This window comes from Numida meleagris, chromosome 4 (assembly GCF_002078875.1).
Source record: "Numida meleagris isolate 19003 breed g44 Domestic line chromosome 4, NumMel1.0, whole genome shotgun sequence".
Classification (NCBI taxonomy): Eukaryota; Metazoa; Chordata; class Aves; order Galliformes; family Numididae; genus Numida; species Numida meleagris.
The window spans coordinates 76036161-76045705 of NC_034412.1; positions in this window are offsets into that span (position 1 = coordinate 76036161).

The following is a 9545-nucleotide window of genomic DNA, read 5'->3' on the forward strand; positions in this document are numbered from 1 at the left end:
ACTGTTAAAATGAGTCATTTTGCTGACCTTATACTCTTTCTGGGAACTTCAAGTACTGTAGTTAATTCTACTTTCATCTTCTCTGTGTGGACTTCTTACTAAATTCAAATGAGTATTAGAATTCCAGTGGGAGACTTTACAGAGTATTTAAAGCATCCTTCTTCACTTACACTTGGAGAAGCTAAAAGCTTCAAGTGAATAATTAATTTTGTAACTGAGGCTCAGTATGATTGTAGCTGCAGAGGCTTTTGATACCATGCACGAACTAAATGGCAACTACTTCTTAACTGCATGTTTTCTTTAACTATAACACCACAGTGGTAAGCTGCTTTATTGTGAGGGTGATGGAGCACTGGCACGGGCTGCCCAGAGGCTGCGGGGTCTCCTCCTTGGAGATCTTCAGCAGCTGCCTGGCTGTGGGCCTGGGCACCTGCCCTGGTGACCCTGCTGGAGCTGGGGCTGGGCCAGAGTGACCCAGAGGTCCCTGCCAATGTCAGCCATGCTGTACTTCTATGATATGGGAGCTGCTGTATGTTGTACGACATGGCTGTTAACAAGTCCAACTTAGCTCTAGCTTCTTAAAGCTTAAAGTGTATAAAACTTTTCCTACTTTGTGCAATCTGAAAATGCCAAGCTATTTTATTAGTTTTCACTTCATACACCAGCTTGGAATACCAGTGAGAGGTGGGAGAGAGGAATGTTTTGTTTCTGTAGTTCAGATTGACTGGCAAACACCACACAATTAAAAGAACACATATAGCCCTCACAATAGGGTGTTGTCTTAAATAGAGAAACATTCTCATAACCCAGTGAGAGGGGAGGGGGAAGCAGGGGAAGAGAAGGAAGGATATAGTGGAAATTGCATTCTTGGTTTGAATTTTTGTATTTGTTCTTCATTTCTGTGGTTTACCAGCTAACCCAGGATGTGTCCATTTCTTTTATGTTTCCTCTTGGAATTTTTTTCTCCATTGTTAACTGCAAGCCAAGTTCTCCATTGTGAACTGCAAGTTCACGAGTAGGAGACATTTTCTAATTTCCAGAGTCCTGGCAGGCAAGTGTTCTTGGTTCTTGTGTCAGCTGAAGGACTAAAATGGGCTTTTTCTTTCTTGTATTGGACAGCACTCAGTTTCCATGTTGAAGGACAGACTTGATTACATTAGTCCAGCAGACAGGATAGTTAGAATGGTGCCAGTTCTTTGCCGGTATATTTTGGATTGCTACCCTTTTCCTAGGTGTTGCTTCACTTTCAGAGCCCCCAAATGTAAGTTCACTTGTCAGTTACACTATAAAAGACATGAACTTGAACTCATCCCTTATGCCAATGATTCAACTTGTGTTCTGACAAAATTGAAATATTTAATATTTTGGTATCACAGAGTTAAAGAGAAATATGCGCAGATTATTTTGGCCCAACAACTTTGTGAAAGAACTGAATGGAGAACAATACTTTCAAGCATGTTCTTCAGTTCTGACATGACTGTAAGTAAATTTTCCTTGTTGGGCAGCCTTCTCAACACCTAAGCACACTTACTAAGTCTATAACCTATAGAGGAATTAATAGAAATGGAGCTGAGTGTGAGTGACTGCTTTGTTGCCCCAAGTTAAGGCGAGGTTCCCTTTGCCAGCCTTAGTTATCCAAATTAGAAGCAAAAAATCTAAAGTAATCACACCCTGAATACACTGGGAAGATATCTGCCTTGACAACAATACACTGTAAGGATTGTAGACAAGATTCCCAAAATGTTAAGCTTCTAAATCTGACTTTAGCCTTCCAAATAAACTGTTTCTGAAAACTGCTGAACCTGCAGCCGTTCCCATTGAATGTTCAGGCCTGTAAATACATGACTGAGAGACACAGCAGCAGTATCAAAGGGGAAAGACAGTCACTTAAAAAAAGCTGGAGCAGTTTGCTTTCATAATATACAGCTACACTTCAGTCTGTACTCCTAGAGTTGAAATAATGGTTTTACAGCCAGCAAAACTGAGCTCACATGCAAAGAATTTATCTGATGTCTCACTGATTGAGGAAGTAACATCTAAAACTTGTTATGCTGGTATTTTCACATTTGTCATAGAAAGCTCCCCCAAGGGGAAGGCACTGCTAAATACCTTGCTTTTCCTAAATAAATAAATCTACAGTAAAGGAAATTATTTAAAAGAGGCTGACTCTCATTAGTTACTCTTGGTAGAGGAAATAGAGCATGTCTTACAGAATCCATAAAAACACTAAGAAATGTGCATAGCAAGCCTTAAAATGGCTTCAAAAAAACTGCAAGAGTGAAATACCATCTCCTTTTTAAACAGTTCAATATTTAAATTTTAAAAAGTTTTAGTCAAAATGCAAAAGAATAATTGTAAAGTTTACCTAGGTTCTTCAAAAGCTTTTATTTCATTTTTCATGTCAGGGTTCTAAAGGGAAAGAGTGCCCTCTTCTGGTCATAGCAGAAATAATCACGGAGGTAAAGCCTATTGCAGTAATTGCTGAGAGAATCACACTCACAGCATCCTGCCTTGTTAAAGAAAAACAATTCTGTCAGAGAGCAGTTGTTTGATAATGTAGTGCTCCTCTTCCTATGATTCCAGGGCAGAATTTCCTTCTGCTTGTCTCTAGAGTTGGGCAACGGAGAACAAATATCAATGAATAAAAAGCAGCTGCACCGCTCCTCATCCTGCAACAGTATTCCTGCTTCCATAATGTTACATTATCAACAAACAAAAATAAATTTCCATGAATTTGGGAAACCATCACCTTATTTTGTGTACAGCTTTGAATTCAAGTTGTATTCAAGTAAATTTCACTTTCTGAAGTCCTATTGTTAATATATGGAAAACTTCAGTAACTTATCACAGTAATACACTTTAGTAAAGACCTAAACTTTGCTATGGGTCTTGGGTTTATGTTTTCTTTTCTACCCTACCTGCCCAAATTGTTGAAAGGAATTAACATCACCACTTCTGAGAACAACTCTGTAACCATTCCTGTAATAACAGATTTTCCTGGTGTCATGTGCTTGCTCGGTAATGCAAATATCTCACTGGGTATTTGGCTGAATGCCTTCATCGCTTTAGAAGCTGTCTGGAGACTGGCTTTCTGATTAGCATAATTATGCTAATTTTTATTTTTTATTTACTTGCCAAATGGAATCAAAGCTACTACTTCCTGCTCGCTTACGTTTTGTAAGTGATAGGCTAGTCACAGGCTGCTTGTTTTCCATGGAGAGACTGCAATGATGCAAGATGAAATGCTGAAATAAAAAAAGTATTATAGCATCGTGGAATTCTACCCCACGTTGTGAATGGGAATGCATTGAAAAGGTTTGAACATATCTGATATAAGCTGTAGATTCTTTCTTAAATAATAAGAACAGCTTCATAAAACCACAAAGATTAATTCTTTGCAAATATGCTCTGATTCATAGTATTTGCCCCCTCCAGCACAATTATACCAGTAAGAGAGACATTTCTGCCTTGTATAGACATGTGTTGTTTTATTGCACAGTACATACTGCTGTTGCATTGTAGTACAGTGCTATTAACAGGAAACGATACAATTTCCTCTATAGACATAAGTACTTAATGGAACAAGATCTTCCTGTCAAAACCACCATTAAAGGATTCTCAAACAACTCAGCATCAATAAATGAGATGATGTCTTTCTATTTAAAGACTTGCTTTAAAGATGAGAGAACATTCCTCTATTTAAAGACTTGCTTTAAAGCAATCATTTTTTCTTATAGATTACGCTTAATAAGTCTAAAGTAAACTAAATCTCATCTATAGCAAATGCATATCTACTCACATCATTGCTTCTGGCAAGCATACAGTGAAGGCACAATCGTTTCTATCTTTCTCTTCATGGAGCAGCAGCATGTGAGCTTGGCCACATACCCAACAAACTGTCAGCAAGAAGATTACTGAGTACACTGTTCTGAATTTTGAGCTGAAATGCTTAAACGTGGCATTCAGCTCATGCTTTAAAAACAAAGCAGGCAAATACATGCACAGACACATGTCACTCAGTTCCCCATGCTACACATTTTGAGCTATGCAGTAGCTGCAGTTTTCTTAGTGCACCTACGTGCACTAAGACGCGGGGGCACGTACATTTTGAGTGTTTTCTTTTCAAACACATGTCCTCTTATTTTCTCCCCCACCCCATACTATATGAGCAACTTCTACTACACTTGGTGTAAATCACAGCAAATTTAAACAGCACTAAATTTTTCATGTCCAATGAAAAATTAGTCAATCTTAGCAATCTAAGAATAAGAAATCTGTGTATCTCCATGTCTTTTAAAACTAGCTTTGCACATTTTTAAAGAAGAAACAAGATTGCAAAGGGAGGAGGCTTGTATAGTAAGAAACATACCATTCAGATGGACTTGACCATCTAGTGGAAATATATCTTTTCACATAACTGATATTGAAGTAGATTTTTGTCTATACATACTCCTATACTCAACAGAAAAAAAAGAAACAGACTCAAAAGGAGTTACAGTGGCTTCTCTCTGTAAACAATGTCCTAGATTTTTGATATTGCAATGATCATTTATAAAATATTGATACAACTGTTTGCTTCTTTATTTCGAATTATTTTCACTTGATTTTCACAGACTGGGGACTAGGTGGCTCAAAGAGGCACAAGCAGAGCTCTGGTGGGAAGCAGACGTACCTGAGGAACTATAGGGAGATTTGTGGAGGGAAATCACGGAGTCATCAAGGTTGGAAAAGACCCCCAAGATCACCCAGTCCAATTGATGGTCCAACTGTCCACCTACCACCAATATTTCCCCACTAAACCATGTTCCTTAAGTATAATATCTAAATGTTTCTTGAACACCTCCAGGGACAGTGACTCAGTTACCTCCCTGAGCAGCCTGTTCCAACACCTGACAGCCCTTTCAGAAGAGAAATTTTTCCTAAGATCCAAACTGAATCTCCCCTGGAGCAACTGGAGGCCATTCCTTCTAGTCCTGCTGCTAGTTATGTGGGAGAAGAGGCCAACTCCCACCTTACCACAACCTCCCCTCTAGCAGTTGCAGAGAGCGATAAGGTCTCCCCTGAGCCTCCTCTTCTCCAGACTGAACAATCCCAGCTCCCTCAGCCCAGCTCAAGGCCCTAGAGTGTGTCCAGAAAAGGGCAGTGAAGCTGGTGAGGGGTCTGGAGCACAAATCTTATTGGGAGTGGCTGAGGGAGCTGGGATTGTTCAGTGAGGGGCTCAAAACTGAACACAGTACTGGAGGTGTGGCCAGGCAGAACTTGGGAGGAAATACATTGCATACTGAAGAAAGGATAGTGCTGTTATTTTAGGGGAAACTGGGGAGGTTCCCCAGACCAGCACTGCTGTTGGGTCACCTATCTCTGCCAGCAGGCTGATGAGAGCAAGGCCAAGCCTTGTGGATGGTGAAAGTCAGGGCTTGCTGGCTGTTACCGAGTTAACCAGGGCTGTGCCTGGGGGCTTCACACCATCTTGTCAGCCCTTTGTGCCCCTCACACTTTTGGGGAGAGCAGAGCTTCAGCACTGACCACAGTGTGGTGGTCTTGGACATTCAGGCCCCAGCACCCTGCTGTTCGCCTGCTGCATCAGATGTCCCTGCAGTCAGTGTACATCTCGGGCATCCACATGGAACAGGGTGCATATCCTAGTACCTTGGGGAGATGGCTGTCCTCTGCACTCAGGGAGAGTATCCTTCCTCCTGGCCCTGCTGTCAGTGTCACCTCATATCCCATGATCTTGTGCCCTCACAGCATGATCACTCCAGGCTGTGCAAAGAGCAGGAGCAGCCTTAGATCCATAGGCTGTTCACTCTGGATAAACAACTCCGGGACTCAGATGTTAACTATCTAGAAGGTAAAAATGTATTTATTTGTATGTTTATTTTGTGGAAGAAAAGCTCCTTTCAAATAAACACAGTTGCACAGCTACAGCAGGGTAAGTTCTAACTACAGCATGACTCAAACACTGTCTCATCAAGAACTTCTTCCTTCCTTGGAGTTATTCTTCTGCTAACTCAGTTACCTCTCAAGGTCAATATGTTTAAAAAACTGTTACTGCATGAAGCAATAGTCTGAAGCAGATCGTGATTCTGAGGCAAATCTTTCCCTCAGAAAAAGCTCATTTTCATCCAGGAGTCTAAGTAATAGCAGGCCTGATGCATATATTTCTACCTATTGCGTCTCAGGATGCTTCTCACTGAGGAATTTCTTTGTTCTGCTCAGAGAAACACATACATTAACACCTCCACACTCCTTAGGGCACAGTTTCAGCACTCTGTAAGTTTGGCCACAGTGTAAAAGTCTGGGGTAAATCAGAAGAAAAATAAACTGAACAAAACAGCTTAAAGCTAAAGCGCATACCAGACTAGAATTGGGCTCGGTTTCAGTTTTACTGAGCAAAGTGTTATTTCATTTCAGTTTTTCATGTATTATAGGTCAGAAAATAGAGGAATCCTAGCAGTATATTTAAACATTGACACTGCATTCATAGATTGTAATTTTTGAAGTCTCAGGAAACCATATATATTTGCAGAAAAAAAGTGGTTTTGAAGATAAGCAGTAGAGACTCTCTTATCAGAAAAAAAATCTAAGAAATCTCCTGTCATGAGAGCGCTGAAATCCAAAAGCCGACAGAAGTTTAAAATAAGTTTTTAAAAGTTCCAATCAAGGCATATTGTAATTACTAGTTTTGTTACTCACCACTTTCTTCAAAACTGTTATTGTATTTAAAAAACAGAAACAAACCTGCTCTGCCTCCCCCCTTCCTGCTGAAGACAGAATTAAATCTAGTATTAACTGACAGCCATCATGCTTCTGAAGTATCTATATTTTGTTTTTATTCAGTACAACTTCAATCAGAGCTCTAGACAAGCTAACTTCAAGTGGCACCTATGATTCTCCTAGCTTAGACGCTTTTTTCTAATGTGGATCTCATGCCAATACTGAAGATAGCAAAGCATGTGTATTTGAAGTGACACGCAAGTTCCAATGAATGTTGACCCACTTTATAGGGTGGCAGTGGATATGCCTTTCAAACATGAGATGCCTTTTCTCCGCTCTGACTCAGAAGTGACTCCATAGAGGTTAAACTTTGCCTTATATCGTGCATACTACTAGGACCAAAAGCTTAGGCTTCTCTTTTTGCAGAGAGAAGCTCCCTGTGGAAACAGTGAGCTGCAATTCCTATTTCATGCTTACTGGGAGGCTTATAAGCTGTTGAGAAACCTTTTGAATTGTTGTGTTGGCTTGCAGGTTCCCAGCATGTCAGCCAGCATCAAGGCACTAATTACACAGTCAACATCACTAGTAAACAAGTGGAGAAATTTTATTTGCCAACAAAAGGAAGGTGCATTGATCAAAAAGGTGCATAAACAAAAGCCTCTCTCCATCATTATTTGAGATATTTGCAGGTATAGCCATTTGTCCAAACAAATTGATATAAACATACAGAAGACAGAAAATAGAAGAGGGTGGAGGGAAGAGAGAAGGCCTGAATGAAACCAAATCCCTGCGGTCAATAGGGCACTTCACCACAGAGTTACTCACTATAAAAGGGTTTTCTCTTAATCATGCACTGGAAATATTACTAACTGTTTCAGTGTTCTAAGTTAAACTTCATCTACTTGCACAACAGGGAGAAAAAAAATCACACAGAAAAAAACACACAAAAGAGCAAAAGCTCTCTCTCCCTACGTTCAACACCCTCAGCCTGAAAATACTGCTACTTAACATTGCTCAAAAAGATTGTAAGCAGTTGTCAGTTTGAAAAGCAAGGATTACATTTCAATATTTCCTTAGCTGATTAGACCACAAGCCCTTTGCATGACTATATTGGAACTCTAGCCTTTCAGTTGCTAAAATAAATCCATGTTCCTATTTTAAGATGCAGAGTTCCTTCCTCTGCAATGCTCAGCTGAACCGACCTTGATGCCCAGCCTTAGCAACATACTGCCTACCTTAGGAAGTTGCAGACTTTGAGACTTAAAGTCAGATCTCCTCTGTAAGAGCCAGAGCTCTCCAGGCTCTAAGTCACAACCTTAACAGATCAGTGCTTTTTTTTTTTTTTTTGGAGAGACAAACATGCAGCCAGCATTTCCCCTGAAGCAAAGCAACCATGCTTCAGAAAACTCCTAGTTTCATTTGACCAATTTTAGTTCCCACCCACTCTCCTGGGTTCCTCCAAGCACTATAATGCTGTGACTGTGATGTGTTTCCACATGAGCTGGGGTGATGATGACTACTAATGGCATGCCAATTAATCAGCTCTCGCTGCCCTTCCTGTTACTCCGATCACATTTCTAGGCTGTTCTTCAGGTGATACTATTAACAGTCACCCATGTTTATCAGCAGTCTTCTAATAGAGAAATATCAATCAATTACTGCTACCCATCTGCTAGATGACAGGTACTTTTCAACTATAACTAACATGAAAGGCAGAGTAAGTAGCTGTGTTTATTTTGAAGATAAATCAGAGCCTATAGCAATGCAAGCTTCAGGAGCACCTCTCAGATCTTAGCTGGTACTCCAGTTATTTTGAGTCTCCCTCCTGCTTCCAGGCCCTCCCATGCCATGAGACAGCCTCTCTGGCAGAAGGGAGGAGAAGCAGCTGAGGGATGCAGCACGAAGAACCAATGCTGAGTTTGCAGACTCTTACCCTCTAATGACATATGCTCTCAACAGAACTTAACCCAGCATATGAATTTGACTTTTATTTCAAAAGAGTACTTCATATTTTTAACAGCAGAACATCAGAATTCTTTGCATGGAAGAATTAAGGGAGGAATATGAACTTTCGCAGCAATACCATTTTGGTTTGGCTTGCACTCCATTGTTAGTGTCGTGTGTGGACAAATACCATTACGAAAAAAGCCTTTGCTTTTTCTCCAGTCAAAATATTTTGAATTGAAGGAATGTAGAAAAATTCAACAGGAGCTTCTTGCCTTTACCAAAGGACCTCAGCAGCTCAGACAATATTACATTTATAAACATCAGGTGGAAATCCTGAAGATGGCTTCTGTTTGTGATGTGCTATCACCATGAGCAAATATGTGGAGATGCAAAACCTTTTGTTTACTTAACACTCTTGAGAGGTACTCAGGAATAATTTAAATGTTTACCTTAAGAGGCCTGAACAAAGGTCAAAGGTTTTCTTTAGTAAGGATTAATCTCATACCATTTTCTACTTACACATTCCCTGTGGAGCAATATAAGAATCTGTGACTTTTACCTACCATATTTCATATGATAATATATAATACATTATATGATGTATTATGATTTATGTTTTTTAAGATAAAACATAACATTACGTGTTATAACATTACGTGTTATAACACATCATATCAATTTAGGCACTAATATAGTTCTAGTCAATGACTTACCTGAGGAAGGATGGATTAAATATCATGCCCATATTAATGACATTAATGACGTATCATATTAATGAGTGGTGTTCCACAGGGGTCGGTGCTGGGGCCTGTCCTCTTCAATATCTTTATTGATGACCTGGATGAGGGCATTGAGAGCACCCTCAGTAAGTTTGCAGACGA